This window comes from Canis lupus, chromosome 25 (assembly GCF_003254725.2).
Source record: "Canis lupus dingo isolate Sandy chromosome 25, ASM325472v2, whole genome shotgun sequence".
NCBI lineage: Eukaryota > Metazoa > Chordata > Mammalia > Carnivora > Canidae > Canis > Canis lupus.
Window position 1 is genome coordinate 44,088,582 of NC_064267.1, and position 17,965 is coordinate 44,106,546.

General features: G+C 42.0%; 1 protein-coding gene across 9 annotated transcripts in view; it reads left to right on the forward strand.

Moving 5' to 3' along the window:
- The window catches only part of DIS3L2 (DIS3 like 3'-5' exoribonuclease 2), a 346,474-nt gene that overhangs the window by 220,137 nt on the left and 108,372 nt on the right, over positions 1-17,965 (forward strand). The window lies entirely within an intron of this gene.

The following is a 17,965-nucleotide window of genomic DNA, read 5'->3' on the forward strand; positions in this document are numbered from 1 at the left end:
AGAATGGATAGCCTGAAAAACCTTCATTAAAACCTTTTAAAATGATGCATCTTTGGGGTACTTGGGTGGCTCATTTGACTAAGCATCTCCCTTTGGCTCAGGTCACAATCCCAGGATCCTGGGATTAAGCCCTGAGTTAGACTTCCTGCTCAGCAGGGAGTCTGGTTGTCCCTCTCCACCTTTTGCTCCCCCTACTTGTGTTTGCTCGCTCTCTCTCACTCTCTGTCAGATAATAAATAAAATCTAAATAAATAAATAAAGTATCTTTTTAAAGTATATGGCTAAGCTGACCAGAGTGTGTAATAAGTTAGGCACTTATTACCTCTTATCAGGACTAAAACAAGAGCAGATGATCAAAGAAGGATGTGTGTGCTAAAGTAGCTAACCTAATGGCATCTTCTGATGTCTGAATTAACACTATCTACATAGTCCATAAAATCCTAAGCCAGTTGCTTAAAGAGGCACCAGGTAGACAATGTTTCCAGAAGCCAGGTAGAATGATAAGCATATGCTTTCTGGAGGAATTGGCCCTAAACCAAAGCCTTAAAGATTTGCCAAAGATAAACTTCTAGTAAATGTCAGCATATATAAAAGTCATGAAACATGCAAAGGTGCAGCTACAGCAATACTTCGAGGAAAATGTATAGCTTTAGTTGCTTACATTAGGAAAGGAGAGCCTAGGGGAACCTGGTGGCTCAGTCAATTAAGTGCCTTTCAGCTCAGGTCATGATCCCAGGGTCGTGAGATGGAGCCCCATGTCGGATTCCACAATTAGAGTGGAAGTGTACTTGAGTTTTTCCCCCCCTCCCTCCCCATCCCTCAAATACATTTTTTTCTCTCTCTCTCTTTTTCAAATAAATAAATAAATCTTTTTAAAAAGGGAAAGTCTATAACTATTAGCTTCACAAATGTTTAGAGATAAGGGGAAGGTGGGCAGCCCTGGTGGCTCAGCAGTTTAGCGCTGCCTTCAGCCCAGGGTGTGATCTTAGAGACCTGGGATCAAGTCCCACATCGGGCTCTCTGCATGGAGCCTGCTTCTCCCTCTGCCTGTGTCTCTGCCTCTCTCTTTCTCTGTGTGTCTCTCATGAATAAATAAATAAAATCTTTTTAAAAAAAGAGAGAGATAAGGGGAAGGTATAAAGATGACTTACTATGTAAAAATACACTGTGGGTTCAGGTACTGAATGAAAAATGAGAATTACCTGTTATAAATGTAACAATAGAAGCCCCCTCTACCCCTCTAAAAAAATACACAAAACAAATAACCAAACTCTATTCTGCCTTTCATGCTTGTCATAGTGAAAACCATAATTCATTTACTTGACTAAGAAAAATTCCTATTTCTAATTTTGGCCCTGCCACAAGTGGAAATCTTAAAAAAAAAAAAAAAGACAAAATATCAAACATGGCTATAAGATCTTATTTTCATTTTTCTTGTATTAGAGTGCTATTAATTATCAAGTCAAGGGTCTTTTTCCAAAAACCATTAATATTTGAAAAAAATTGGCATGTAGGATTTAACTTTGGAACAGAATTTAGAACATATAAACATATGCTTTTTAATAATTTCTGCATTATTTTATATTTCATATCATATATACTGTATTTATAGTGTTCATGTTCCATAAACATTTCAAATATCTTTTAAATAATAGTAGAAATACTGTAAATAACTTCCAAACTAGTTGAGAAAGGACTGAGAAAAACAAAAACACTTCAATCTAAAAGAACACCTGACAAAAGAAAAATATAGAAGCAGGACAAATAAAAAGCAGATACAAAGGTGCCAAATTAATAAGCACATCAAATTTCACTCTATAGTTAGAAAGCAAAGACAGACTGGAAAAATCAACCCGAAGACACAAAGATTAAATAGATAAAGATTAAATAGATAGATCTGTAAAAAGAAAAGCTATAGCAGTCATGAACTAAGCAAAAGAAAGCTAGTGTATTTTTTGTTAATTTTTGTTAAACCAACTTTAAGATAGACTACATTACTAAATGTAAAGAGAGTCACTAAATGATTATTAGAAGGGTTGCTTCATTGGGAAAATGTCTGAATATATATGATGAAATAATATAGCTTCAAAATATATAAAATAATAGTTGACAGAGATACAAGAAGAAGTTGATAAATCCATCTTCACACTAGGTTAATGTAATAGACCTTTCCCAGGAAATGATGGTTCAAACAGACTAGAAGTTCACTGAAACTGTAGAAAATGTGAATAGCCCAGTTAACAGGGGAGCTCTCATAACCGTATGTAGAACACTGTACCCATGGATAAAGATTGAGATTGTTCTCAACAGACAGAAAACATAAATGGCTTTGCGTTAAGCAATTAAACATGTTTTTAAAGTCATTGGTATCATACACACCATTTCTTGGATCACTGTACAATTAAATAAGAAATAAGTGCAGAAACATTTTTTAAAGATTATTTATGTATTCATTCATTCATTCATTCATTCATTCACGAGAGAGGCACAGAGAGAGGCAGAGACATAGGCAGATGGAGAAGCAGACTCCCTGTGAGGACCCTGATGTGGGACTTGATCCCAGGACCCCAAGATCATGATCTGAGCCAAAGGCAGATGCTCAACCACTGAGCCACCCAGGCATCCCAGAAACATTTTTAACTTAAAAACACAGTATATTTGAAGATTTTAAGTACCTGCTTAGATCCATGGCCAGATGAATGGCATAAATCAGAATATACCTGATATTATGCTTCCTATTAATGCTTGAAGGATGAGTGAGTTACCTACCTTCTCATGGCCACGTTTACTTACCTTCCAGACAGGACACAAATTGCTCCTTTTCATAGCAGTTAAGGGTTTCCACCCTGACTACTTGTACCTTCAAGCACCTTCAGGAGCTTCCTAACTCTGAAATGTATTCATACTGACCAGAGAGCCAAGAATTGCTTGAAAGCCTGTACTACCAAGAGCCCAGCAAAAAGGAAACTGCCTTCTCTAGTAAAAGAAACCCAGAGTTCCAAAGGTTAGCAGTAGAGAAGGATTCCCAGATGGGAAGACAGCTGGACCACGTGGATACTCACCCTTTGGATGTCCATTTCCTTCTTCCTAATCACCATTCTCACTGCCCACCGACTCTAGGGGCTGACAGGACTTGTTACCGCCTTGGTTCATGTATGGTCACTATAATCCTTTGCTTGTTGTACCTCAGGCACAGCTGAAACTAGAGTATAACTTTTCAATAGGAGTTTCCTGAAAGTTAGAGGACAGCTCAAGGAAGATGGACAGAGAGTAACACAAAGCATCAGGAAGTGGCTTGCTTTGCCCTTGCTCCCAGATCCAGGCCCACCCAGGTCCTGACCTGCCTCCACACTATGAGCATCATCCAGGTACCCACACCTCAACATCTGCCTTTTGAAGTCTGGACTTAAAAGGTTCTAGAAAAAGGCCGTGGACTTACTTCTTCCATTCTACATTTCCTGTCTGACAACTTGCCCCTTCCCACGAAGAGTATCGTTGAGGACATTCATTCCCTTTAGGGAAGAATGTGCCCATGCCTTGCTCTGCAAGCCCCAACATGAGAACTGTTTTGTCAGTGTACTCTGGTGGCTGTATAATTGCTGCATTCTTACAGAAGCCAAAGTAGGACATCTGGTGGGAGACCTGATCTGGTGTTCCTCCTGCTGCATACACAGTACCCAACCCTGAGATGACTTAAAGCATTGCATCACATTGTGCTCTGCACTACTCCTAACCTGGCACAGGATATTTTACCATGCCTAGCAATCTGTAGCTCTGGCTGGGCCCCACCTTATACCCCATGTCCTCACAACATATACACATACACACCATTGGCAGGGGTCCTAGGCTATTGTCACTTACGTCATTAGGTGGGGAAATACGCTTTACATCAGAGTCTTTCTTCCAGCACCATGTAGATAACACAGCCTTTTGCTGTGTGAGCCTGTTAAAGCTCCATCACTGACCTGCCAAAGCTCTGTCCCTGACCTGCCTCACAAGAGTGCCCAAGCAGACAGATATATATGCACATAGACATCAATCCTGTATATTCTCCCAAGGCCCTTAGGAGGCAACCTGGCACAGGTCTGCTCTCTTACTACTGGGCCACTCCTTCCAGCCATCCTCCTCATCTTGAATTGTCTTTCTCAGCTTTCTAGGTGCTGCTCTTGCAGTTGTTTTCCTATTTCAGCCTTCTCTAGCCTTTTGGAATATAAATTTCATTTAAACCCCTGGACTCAGGCTTGCCCCTCTCTGCCCTCCCCCACCTCACCCCATTCTCTTAGTTCATTGGTTATGCTTCTACCTGGTTCATCCACTTCAGTGGGCTGGACTTGAAGTGCCATGTTTCAAAGGGAAGTCCTTCCTGAATGTTGAACACTATACAGGAAGAGGCAACTCAACTTCATTAGGAAAGTTTAATCAACCAGCTGGAAACATATGGCGCATATGGCTTAAAAATAATATCCAAGTGCAACATTTAATTTAGCCAAAAAACAAAACAAAACAAAACAAAAACCAAAAAACCTCTGTTTAAAATCTGTTCCTTGTGTTCTAGAAGAGAACCTCTGATAATCTTCCACAGATTTTGGGAAAGAAAAATTCTACTTCAGGGCTCCTTTCTACTTTGATATGTTTCTGGGTTTGTCTCTGACATATTTATGATGCCTGGTATTTTCAATGCTATTAGTCCTATGTTCCTCTTCTATGTGAAGTCATTTCTAATCTTGGTTTTGAAACACTGATTTTTTTTTCCTCTCGCAATCTCTTATGTCAGAGGGCATTCTGACCTCAGGCAGATTCCAGGTAATCTAAGTACTTGGTCTCAGACAAACCTTATTTTCATAGTGTGACCCTAGATAATGAACTTGGGAAGAAAAATGGAAAATTCTGTAGAACCGTCGACTCATAAGGAAGTACACGTCTTCTCCATTCATCTGGGGCATCGATGAGTGAACAATTTTAACTCTCCTTGTTGTATGGTCATTTTTTACTGAATCATACCTTGACTCAAAAAATCCAAGTAACTGAATAGTCATGCGAGGCCTCTGGCATGGAAGTGGGCTTCTGGGATGCTTGCCAATGAGTTCCTGTTTTGAGGACACAGAATCTAAGTGGAAAGATTAAGTGGAGAGGCAGCTCCACCCCTCTAAGTCTTATTCCTATGTTCCATTCAAATCTTGCTAGCCTGATTTCTGTGGGGTCTGGGCTTCGGAAATTCTCTTTTTTCATGGATGTCTCAGTGCACCTTGTTAAACCAAATTTGGACTGTGGCCTGTTCATCTGCTTCCAGCTCTGCTGATTGGTTCCAGTTTCCTTGCTCATTAAAGCCAAGATAATCTGGCACCCACCAGTCAGGCATCCTCAAGTATCTGGCACCAAGGTAAACTTGGAAGCCAGCTCAAGAGTCTCAGTGATCCAACACATTTATGCATGATGAGAGGCAGTTGTGGTATACCAGAGAGAGCACTGGAATGGGAGCAGGAGAGCTGGGTTCTTATCTTTGCCTCAACTGCATCATGTAAGTTTGGGTTTGTCTGTGGTTTCTCTGAGGTTCTCCTTCTTCGGCTATATGGGTGCTTGGACTAGACAGTTTTTTGGGTGTCTTCTAGTTTCAAAATTCTGAGTGTATGAAAAGCTAAAGGAACAAAGCTCCTCTTATGCCTGTTGTTGCAAAAACACAACTTCACTTTAAAGATATTAGCAGTAACTGCCTAAAGTTGCTTGTGCTACTTACTGATGCTTCTCCACAAAAGTAGATGGGAAGAGATACAGTCCATATTCCAAAGGAAAGAATTAACCTGTCCATGCCTCACATTTCCCAGTCTATAAGATGGGGATAATAATGCCTAACTTAAAATTGCTGGGAAGATTAAATGAGATCAATCCCTGGCATTTAAAACCACACCAGACAAAAAGTAAGTGTTCAGTGAAAATTATTATTAATATAAAATGGAAAGATTATATTGAGGTATGTTAGATTGAGCTGGAATTCTAGTGAGGTGATGTTGAAATAATAAATATTCAGTTGCTATTCAGAAGTGAAGGTGGAAATAGAATTGAAAGTCCAGAAACAGATCCATATATATGATCACCTGGTTTTCAACAAAGGTGTCATAGTGTCTCTACAACACAGTATTTCTCAGTGTAGTAGAGAAAAAAATTGTAGATCAACTGTGTATCCATTATGGGGAAAAATGAAATTTGATTCCTCCTTCACATCTTCTATAAAAGTCAACTCCACGTGGCTCATAGATCTAAGTTGGAAAGGTACAACATACACTTCTAGAAGATAATATAGAAGAATAGCCTCATGACCTTGAGATAGGCAAAGATTACTGCAGTGGGACACAGAAGGTATTCACCTTCAAGGAAGAAAATGATAAGTTGACTTTCATTAAATTTAAGAACTTCCGTTTATCAAAAGACACCATCAAAATAATGAAAAGGCAAAGCCTCAGAGGAGAAGGCATTTGTAATGATCTATAGAAGCAAAGGACTCCTATTGAGAATATGTAAAGAGTTGAATAGGCACTTTCTAAAATAGATAGCTGGTAGTCAGAAACATAGGAAAAGTTCTTAATATCATTAGTCCACAGGGAAAATGGAAATCAAAACCACAGTGAGTTACTACTATGTTCCTACCAGAATAGCTAAAGATTTTTGAAAGCTGATAATACCAATTGTTAGTGGAGGTGTGAAGCAATGAGACCTCTTGTACACAGAGTAGTAGTGCAGTTTAGGATGACCACTTTGAAAAAACGGTTGTACAGTATGTAATCGAACTGAATAGATCCACACTTGTGGCCTAGCAGTTTCATTCTTAGATATATAGGCAACAGAAATGAGTACATATGGACAAGAGTATTCCTGGAAGTGTGATTCATGATAGCAAAACATTGAAAACAACCCAAGTATCTATCAACAGTAAAATGGATAAATTGTGGTGTAGTCTTACAAAGGAGTATGGAACAGTGGTGGTACAGACCGGATTTAAAACTCAACATGGATGAGTCTCAAACACGTTGAGCAAAAGAAGGCGGATATCCCCCCACGCACAATATACCTACTGAATGAATCCATTTGTGTAAATGCAACTCTGATCAATGATTGTAGATTGCAGAGGTCAGAAAACCAGTTATCTTTGGTGGGTAGAAAGACTGAGTGGAAAGCACAAAAGAAGCTTCTGGACTTTTGGTTATGTTCTATATCTTGAACTAGGGAGTGATTACCTAAGTGTATTCACTTTGTAAAAATTCATACTTGTGGATTGTATACTTTGTATTTTATACCTCGATAAAAAGTTTCTTTTGGGGGCTCCTGGCTGGCTCACTCAGGAGAGCATGCAACTCTTGATGTTAGGGTGTGAGTTCAAGCTTCACATTGGGTGTAGAGATTACTGAAAACAAATCGTTTTAAAAAAAAATTTATTTTAGGAGGTGAAGGGGCATTAAAAGTAGAAACAACCCCAATGTCTGTCAACTCAAGAATAAAGAAATGCAGTATTACCATACAGTGGAACATTATTCAATCATAAAAAGAAATAAAGGACTGACTGGAAACATTGTTAGGTAAAGGAAGACAATCACAAAAGACCACATACTGTACCATTCCATGTATATGAGATGTCCAAAAGAAGCACATCTATAGAGACAGAGTAGATTAGTGGTGGCCTGAGGCTGGGAAGGTTGAAGAGAGATAGGAAGTGGCTGAAAACAGGTATGCAGCTCCTTTTAGGGGTAGCACAATGTTTTAATGTTAGTGTTGATGGTGGTGATGGCGGCACAATTGTACATGTATTAAAACTGTACACTTTGCATGAGTGAATGGTATAGTATGTGCATTCGATCTCAACAAAGCTGCTAAGAAACAAGAAGTCAAGGGGGCTGCTCATCAAAGGATGACTAAAACCCCTCAGGAAATGGCGGGACCTTGTGGCCCTGTGGTGTGATAGTTAGGAACATTGATAGTAGAGTCCAACGGTATTCTAATGCAGGCTTCCCCCATCAGGCAAGTCCTCTAACCTCTCTGAGCCTGAATGTCTTCACCTATAAAACATTAAAATTAATAGTACCTACCCCATAGAAATTTTGTGCAGTAGATTCATTTAATTGAGAAGTATTTGAATATTTTATGTGCCAGGTCCAATCAGTGATAACTGTGATTACAATTAACCAGGAGGTTTTGCATCTGAACAATGTTAATTCCATTTTGGTGACACAAGTGACAAGTAAAATTGAGAGTACATCCTAGGGACTGGACACTGTGCCCTACTCAACCACACCAGCATCTATTGGAAAGTATAAAAGAAATATTCAGCATAAGGACCTTAATATATTAATAGTGAATTATATTCTGCTATTAAGAAAAGGAAATATATAATACATTTATAGAGGATTTCCATCCAGAAGTGTTAAAACCATAAAGAATTAATAATTAAAGCATTGGCATCTAGTTACCAAAAAATTTAGCAATTCAAAATACTTTATATGAAAACTAAATTAAAACTGATATTGATATATGGATATTCATAAATAGAAAGTGACCATTGGTTGTAGGTTTTCAATTTCAGTGAATATTTACTGTCCCTATAAAGGAGTCAATTTTGGCTCTGTTTAAAATCATACTCTCTTCTACCTATTTGTCTTAAAGTGTGTGTTCTGCAAGGTAAATGTATGATCCTTTACAAACTGGTACAGTAAGAGCGCTTGTAGTATTATAGGGGTTAAGAAAGAAGCAATTACAAATTAGTCAGGTACCTGATATTAAGGCGCAAATCCCATAAAGTGGTAATCAAGGGCTTAGGCTTGGGAGCCAGACCTTGATGCAAGCTGTCTGCCTGCCCTAGGTCTATTTCCTCATCTGTAGGAAGAGATCCGTCTCACAGCATTGTGAGGATTAAATGAATTAATGTAAACAAGGAAGCAAGCAGTTAGTGTGCTCTTGTTGGGGGACGGCCAGTAAGGGTGAGCTCCTATCATCAGCTCATAAGCATGCATATGTGACAGTATCATTTCTTGTTAACTTAGAGAAGCAGAAAACGGTTTCTTCTTCATGAAAAAGAAATTAATTAGTGAAACTGAGTAATTAGATCCAAAAAAGATGAATTTGGTATGGCAAAAAAATAATCAGAAACTAAAACAGCTTCTCCAGAATGTGAGAAAAGCCCTTAAGGGGTTTTGTCACAGGACATAAAGCTTTTGAAAGCTATTGCCTCTCCAAATTCAAGGGGACTATGAAAGCTGCTTTGATTCTAGCTGAAAGGAAGGCTGGGATCAGGTTAAGCAGTTGTTGGGAGCAGTTGCATCTAGTGAACAGGCATTTAAATTCACAGAGATGCTTATTAGATTTCTTAAATACTTGTCAAAAATGGTACCCCTCTTTTAAATTTGTCTATTAGAAACCAGTAATTATGTTTTGTAGAGAGGCTTTTCTAAAATAGAAAAATTAATAAATGGGTTTGAAAATCTGCTGAAATCTGGTGTTCAAACCTGTGTCTGTGGGAAACGGTCTGCTGGGATCGTGCACGCATTCCCTGTACACCACAGGCAGGAGGAAGGGTAGGTTCCCTGGGCTAGCTACACACGCTGGACCTGTAAAGTGATGACAAAAGCCACAGGCTGCCGTGAACTGGAGTCACATTTCTGGCATGAAAATAGTTGTTTCTTATGTAGAAGGAACATGCCCGCTTGTGCTGCTTCATTTACTGAGCTCACCTCTAATAGAACTGGCCTATAAAGTGCTTTCTTCACCCTTGCCTGCCAGGAGACCTGTCGGATGAGCTGCTACCACTCACTGCCCCCTGCCCAGGCCAGCCAGTGGTGCCTTCTCTTGCTGTGTGGTGGGGCATCCAGGATTAAGAGGTGGCAAAGCAAGGACATAGCGTGGTGTTGGTATGTTTTTATTTGAAAGAAAGAGGGGGGAAAAAGGAAAGAAGGAAAGAAAGAGGGGAGGGAGGGAAGAAAGAAGGAAAGAAAGACTGTTAAGCCATCCATTTATGATGGAAATATTAATATTTACATACAAACAAAAAGAAAAATTCATAATCCTACCACTTAGAGAAAACCATCATTACCATCTTGATATATTTCTTTGCAGCCATTTTTTTAAAGCCAGGTTTGCAGTTTCTTATTTTGTACTTTTTATCTTTTTTTCCAGCCTTTGAAAGCTGGAAACATTACAAATGTGTATAATGTAAAAAGGAACAGTCCCCATATCCTCGGCCTCCAGAAATCATCACTGGGGACATTTTAATTTTGTTCAAGCAGTAACCCTCTCCTGCCTCTATTGGCTTGTCCTTCTTTCAAAACTCATAGCTAGTTTTACTTAACTGGATTTTTCCCTTTTAAACTTTTTTCTTTTCTTGGCTTCAGCCCCTGCAAACTTTTTTTTTTTTTTTTAATTTTTGGATAGAGAATTTCGAACATGCACAGAAGTAGACAGAATAGTATAATGAAACTCCTTGTTCCCATCACCCAGCCCTGGTGAAAGCTCACCAGCCCTGGCGAAACCATGACCAGTTTACCCCATTCACACCCTACCCACATCCCCATCTCCCACCCCCACTTCCACCCGTAACTATTTGGACCTGCTATCTTTGAAATTACTTCCAAGGGTCCTTCATGGTCCCTCTGACTTCACTCTCTCTCAGTGTTGAGGAAAAGACCAAATGCCTGCCCTCCTGCACTCAGAGCTTTGCACGAGCCTGTGCTCCGTGCTCTGTCCCAGGCCTGACCAGCTGACCTGGGCTTTCCCCACTCACTTCTGAAATGCCTGGAAATTCCCAGACGTTGGGTGTGCCAGCCTCACATGTTCAGCTCCTCATTCTCTTTCCTGTTAATGAAGGAGGCCATTGCTCAAATCATTTGGAAGGGGAAAAGTGGAATTTACTACCTGGGTGTTCCTCTTCCATGCTGTTCATATAAATTTAAACTTAGATTCCTGAGAATTAGATTGAACATGACAAAAATTGCTGTGTGGGCAGTTTAGTTGAGTACTTGCAGATTGATAGAGCCCTTTGTAATAATGAAGGAAAAAGGTTCTCTAAGCTGCTTAGTTCCAGAAGGTGAGCTCACCAGTTAAGGAGTTTGCAGCTAAAGGTCCTCATTAACCCTTTGCTAGAGGCAAAAGGAAAATTAAAAGAGACAATGTACAGACTCTTCGAATCCTGGCCTTCAGGAGGGTCTGAGAAATCCTCTTGTACAACTCCTCTTCATATGCGGATACCTTACATTGCATTCAGATATACTTGTCCTAGAATTTTTTCACTTTGACTCCTTTCAAGTTTATGAAATGTCTTCAAACCATTGCCACGTCATGGCCATGGAGTACTGCCATGGCTTGCTGTACAGTGGTCAGCTTTTGTGTTTCATTACATAACTGAATACCACACAGAACTGAAAGACGTCAGAGTTTGAGTTGTCTCTCTTACCCAATCAGTGTTTCCATCAAAGTAAGGGGGAGTTTGCTTACCCCAATAAAAGATGGAGTTTATCGTGTGGCTACAAGGTGATCCAAGCCCAGTTGTTCCTCAGCTGTGAATCTGTCTCTAAAATGCAAGAGGCCAAGCTAAGGTCGGGACCCGCATTCTGACTGGATGTGTGGCCCTGAAGGAGGCCCATCACTGCTGGGGAAGTCTTGACAGCAGAAGGCTGCTGGCCCCTCCCTACCCCTCCCTGCCCCCCCCCATTCTCCCCATTGGACTCCCCTTCTCAAGCTTTCAGAACACAGCTTTCTATCTCTGTTAAGCCTTGTGTTGTTGGAAAGACTAATCACCACAGGGTCAAGAGAGTGACCCAAGCAAGAGAATATTTTCCCATCACATAGGCCAGTTGGAGGCCAGTCTGTGAGATGGGAAGTCCAGTGTCTATGGTGTCTATCACTACATCTTGTAGATTAGCTTCTTTTCATCATCTACATCTGTTTACCAAACATATTGCTTCCCGGAAGGGTTGGTTGAATTTGTTTGCCTGGCAGCATCATTCCTAAGAGATTGTATTCTTCCTGACTCCTTTTCAGTCCAGTACCACCTGAGACCGCATTTGCAGAAGCACAATATGCAGAATGAAGAAGTGATACAATGAGAAAGTAAAGGTGCTATATTTGCTTCTCTGCTTAAAACTCTCTAGTGGTTTCCTGCTGCACTTGAAATGAAATCTAAATGGTTCATCTTGGCCCAGCAGGGCATCTCTCATCAGGGCCCCAATCTACCTCACTAGCCTCCTGGGTTCCAGATCTCCCCTTCTTTTTATACCTTCCATGCAGCCAACTTGCTCCCACCTCTGACCCTTTGTTCTGGTTATTCTGCCTCGATGTGCTCCCCTGTGCCATTATGTGATGTCCTTTTTAGACACACAGGCCTCCATTTATTTCCTCAGAGAGACCTTTCTTAACTAAATCTAAGAGGGGCCCGGGCATTCTCATCACCTCAGCCTGTTTTATTTCCTTCAGAGTCCTTTTCACTGCCTTGAGTAATCTTAACCATTTATTTGTTTGCTTGTTGTCTTTCTCTCCCCACTAGAATGCACACCCCACAAGAGAAGGGACCCTGTCGATCTTATCTACTTGTATGTTCCCAGTAGCCTAGAAAGTACCTGCCATGTAGTAGGAACGTAATAATATCTGTTGAATGGCTAATTGAATAAATGAAGGTGGTTATTAGGAACATGTTTGGGGGAGGATGTTGAGGATTATTAGGTGACTCAAAGCCAAGTCATATGGTAATTGGGCCTGAAGGAGAGAAGAAGATCCAGGGGGCCAATGTTGTCTAAATATGTCAATGCTGTTGCCAATCCCAAAGCAGAGCCCAGCCCTGCTGGGAGAGATCTGCCACTGCACTCATATCTCATAGCCACATTGCTATCTATCCTCAGGAGTGGGGTTTGTTCTGGGCAGCCCCATGGGTAGAACTGAGCCAAAAAGTGAAAGCCGTAGGAAGACATATCGGCTTTGAAAAGGGAGAAATTTTTGTCATTGCTATCTGAGGACGGACTGGACTATGCTGAAAAGTAGTGATTTCTGAGTCACCTGAGGTGTGCAAGCATAGATTGGTCTCACTCTGGAAAGACCTGGGATGGGGAGGAGTCTGCACAGTTAGACCAGGCAGGGTTTACAACCCCTTTCAGCCCAGAGTGGCAACGAGTCTACCCTATATGTTGGTTATTTTCTGATTTGTTCAGCAGACATCAGACACTGACTATGTGCTGGGCCCTTTCTCTGCCCTTTGTGCTGGTGACAGAGGGTGGGGGAGATACCTCATGACCTACTTCGAGTAAGTGGTATTGAGCCCTGGTGAGGGGCGCAGTGTAAGATGCTGTGGGAAGACCTAGAGGAGTGAGTGGACCCTGTCTAGGTCATTAGGGGGAAGCCTGCCAGAGGGAGTGGGCTTGATGCAGTGGTCTGCGGGACCAGCAGGAGTCGTCAGGAAGAGAAACAGGGTGACAGGGAGGTTTGTATTTTAGAAGGAACATTATCTTCAGTGTGGAAAATGGGCTTGAGAAATGTCAGGGAATACAACAAGGCGGTTTTTAGATCTTCCTTCAAAGAAACAATGGTGGCCTTGACCACAGTGGGATGGTGGGAAGAAGAGAGACCAGCAGATTTGGGAGATAGAGTTCAGAGTGATTGGTTGACACAGGCAGAGACAGGCCTAGTTTTTCTTAGGTTCAAGTAGTGACGGTGCCCCTTTTGGTTTAGGGAAGGTGATCCCACCTCCTGGGATGGAGAGCGCAGGAAGAGACATGGTTTGGCTGCAGGTAGGGACTTTCAGAGGTGTGAGTGTGAGATGTCCATGGAACAGCTGAGTGGCATGTCAGTCTGGAGCTCTAAGAAGTCTAGGTGGCTGGCACAGAATAAGGAGACCAAAGCACAGAGATGATGTTTGAACTCCTGAGAGTGGATGAGATAGTCCAGGGAGAGAATAGGATGACCAGAGAAGGCAGCCCAGGGCAGGGCTAGGAGACATGCGAACGTATAAGGGACAGGAGAGGAAGAGGAGCCTGAGAAGGAGTAGTCACACTGCTAGACATGCTCAAGCCACGGAAGCATGTGTCAAGGAGGGAGAAATCACTAGGTCTCAGATGCCCTGTAAGGTCAGGCCAAGTCAGGCCTGGATTTAGCAACACAATGGTCATTAGTGACGCAGACAAAAGCAGCTATTTTTTGCTGGTGAGGTACATTTGCAGCATTATTCCTTGATGTTCTGGATCAAAAGCAATGTCCTGGTCAAGAAGAGCCCCTGTCACCACTGTCTGGTCTTAGCAGTGACCCACGTCTGGAAGGCCCTGGTCACAGTCCGCAGAGGGGTAGCTTGGTACGTCCCTGGCTGTATGAGGTGCAGCCCCTTCGGGTACTGAGGGAGAGTCATTCTGCCGCAAGCTGAGGAGGACACATGGGAGTAGCTGGATCCTCAGGACTCATGGTGAAGTCGACCTGCAGTCGAGGACTTAGCAGTTGTTGTCCAGCCAGGCTGCAAGCAGCGAAGGGGAGTGGCAGCAGGAGCCCAGAGAGACCCAGGGATAGGGAGGTGGCTGGGAACAAGGCTGGTGAAAGTCGCCAATGGGATTTCTAAGTCCCTGACCGTGAATGGCTTCTGTTAAATCTCTTAGAGATAGGGAGAGATTTTGAGCTGCGGCTCCTGAGATGAACAATTGAGTTGTATCATCTTGGAGTCCAGGGGAGGGGAAGGTAAGAAGAGGAGCAGAGACTCTGAATCTGACCTGGTTTTGAATCCGGGAGTGATTACTTACTAGGCAGGTAACCTTGGATGAGTGACTCGGAACCTCTCTGAGCCTCAGATGATTCATCTGTGAAATTCAGTTTGTGTGCCTGTGTCAAAATTATATTAATGTATGTGGAACCCTTGGCTTGGAGGAGACCTTAAACAGCCACTACTGCTGTCCTTCTGATCACTTTATGATCGTTGTCAGCACTGTGTTCATAAGCTGATCCTGGTGCCAGAGCACTTTCACCTGTTGTCACTGAAGTGGCAAGATGTAGAGCAAGTGGCTTCAGTAGTCAGCGCCCCACCTGAGGGTTATGTCAGCGGCCACCAGGCAGGGACACCGCTGGAAAGTGCCTGAACTGGCTGGGAGGCTGGCTGAGACAAGGTGGTTTTTAAGCTGCTGCTTTCAGTTCCATTTGTGTTTTAATTGGATGAAGCAGCTCTCATGTCCTCTCAGGTTCATTCCAAGGAGCATTTGTATTCATTTAAGTTTGTGGGCACTGAGCAAGGCAAGCCAGACATGGCCAGCCCCGGGGGCTCTGCTTCCCCGGCTCTTCAAAAACTTTCTGGGCTTACCTTAACCCCTGTAGGTGAGAACTTTTTCACATAAAAAAACTGTTTTAAAGAATTCTTTTATATGGAAGACAATTATTTTTTTTTAAACATCAAATTGGTCCTAAATGTCTTGGCAGCAGATACTACAGAACGTTTGGATTTATATTTTCTCTTTCATAGAATAAAACCTTCAGTGCCACTGCCTCAAGAGCTCTGCAAGTTCACATTATGTAAATACATGTAGTAAAATATTTACTTAGGGTTTCCACACCAAAAAAAGGGTCCAAAGGAGAGAATAAGAGAGGTTCTCTTTGCTGGTCTTAGAGGCTCTGCTGGGAATTCTGAGTGAAATTTAAGCCTCTGAAATATGTTTTGATTGGCCTTCTTCATGTTTTATCTCCCGTAATGAACTCTTTGTCAGTTTGTCAATTTTGACTAAGGACAGAAAGTTCATGTGTAGTAACAACACACAGACTGAATTTAAAATTATGGTTTATATCATGATGTAATAATCCTCTCCTTTCCCTTGGTCAATATTTACCTGTTAGGCCAATATATTATAATTCTGACTTCAAAAGAAGACACTTTATTTTACCTTCCCCAAGTGTTGGTTTTAGATACTTGTAATATCAAAATTGGAAGTTGAGCCGTCTGAGGCTCTTGGCCACATTCTCTTAGGGTTGAGTTCCTCGATCATTGCAGGGCAGGTGTCCTTGCTCCCAGTGACCCAACAGCACAGCTGTGTGGCTCTTAGAGTGAGGCCGCTGACCTCTGAGCCACACTCCTTTCTCTTTGCTTTCCAGATGGCCCTCTTTTCTGTGGGAAGTAGGTCTTTAATATTATCCCACTGCAGCCAAGATCTCCTAGATGGACTTCAGTTCCCCCAATGTGTTAACATTACAATACTAGGCAGAAAAACCCAATGAACGCCCTGTAGGAGGGTGGTCCTCGAGTGTGAGACAGATGAGGAATGGGGAATCTTAAATTCTGTTCTGTCCCTGAGCCCCTTCTTTTAACCACCCCGTGCTTAAACAATTTTCCATTTGAAAAAAACTGAAGGAAGAGTGGTCCCCCAGAGAAGAAGGAATAGGGGGATAATAAATTGCTTCAAAAATCTGCAGATAAAATGTGTGACACTTTCAGGTTGATTATCTAGGCAGCCAGAAGCAAGTAGTGATGTGCTCGGAAGCTCTTCTGAATCAACTTGGGTATCAGTCAGGACTCTTCCTGTGAGTCATAACTGAAAGGGAACTGATTGATTCATGAACTGCCAAGTCAATAGGTAGACTAGTTTCACATTCAGCTGGATCTTAGAGTTCAAATGAGGCCATCATGACTCTCCCTTTATTTCCTAGACTCTTTATTTTCTATATTGGCATGATTATGTGGCATAGATGTTTCCTTGGCAGCACCAGACTTATGATGGTCCTTACTGTCTGGGGTCCCAAAAGAGAAATCCTCTTTCCTGAAGTCACTATGAACAAGCATAAGGTGTAGTGGAATTACATCAAGCATATATTTAAAGATTTTATATATTTATTTTAAAGAGAGAGGGAAAGCATGTGCAAGCAAGCAGGGGTGAGGGAGGAGCAGGGGGGAGGAAGAGGGAGAGAAAGGGGAAGATTCTGAAGCAGGCGCCATGTGCTCAGTGCAGAGCCCAATGTAGGTCTCCATCTCATGACAAGATCATGACCCAAGCTGCAACCAAGAGTCAGATGCTCAACCAACTGAGCCACCCAGGCACCCCAAGCATATATTTAAATGTAAGCAAATTCGCCTTTGTGTTGATATCAGTATGCCTGTCTGCCCATGATGTACTCGTCATACTACACCCTTATTTTACATGTGTAATCTTTTTTGGATTCTGTCCGTTTTCATATACATATGTAAGTGTGTATAGTCACATATGGTGCATGTGAGAGATGATTCATGGGATGTTCAACCTAACCATCCGCTCAACCACACTTTAAGTGATTCCACCAGCCTACATCATCTGCCCGTCTCTCTGGTAGAACTGGTAGGCAGGACCTGCTGAAAAACAGCCCCACCAGGGAGGGACAGAGCAATTTACAAGGGGAAAAAGGAGTTTTTTATCAGAAAAGACAAGACAACAGGCAAACAAACCAGCTATTGATTGATTCATTCACTCAACAGGTATTTACTGAGTGCTCACTATTTGTCAGGCATTCTTCTAGGTACTGGGCTGAGACCAGTGAACTTTACACTATACAACTTTACACAAAGATTCTGCTTTGTTGGAGCTTACATTGTAGGAAGAGAGGCAGACAATTCATATGTAAGCCAGTAAAGATATGCTGTGGTGTCTGGCAGAGATGAGTGCTCTGAAGAAAAGACAATGGTAATCATCTTCATTGATAGATTAGGTGCTTTGACCATGCAGGTAGGAAAAACAGGGGGCAGAGAATCTCCTCTTGTTCTAAAATTCTCTTTGAATTGATCCTTATAAGAAGGAATTTGATAGGCAGGTCCTGTTGAGATAATCCCAAACATAAGAAGAAAAAAACATGAGCCAAGCAAACATCTCAGTGGGATGAGGTAAGGTCTGTTCTGGGAATGGAAGGAGGTGTCCCATGACAGCTGCGTGCAGAGATGTGGAAGGGGAAGGTGGAAGGCTGGCGAGGCAGGTTGGGGGACACCAAGGGAGGATGTGGCTTCCAGGCTAAGGAGTGC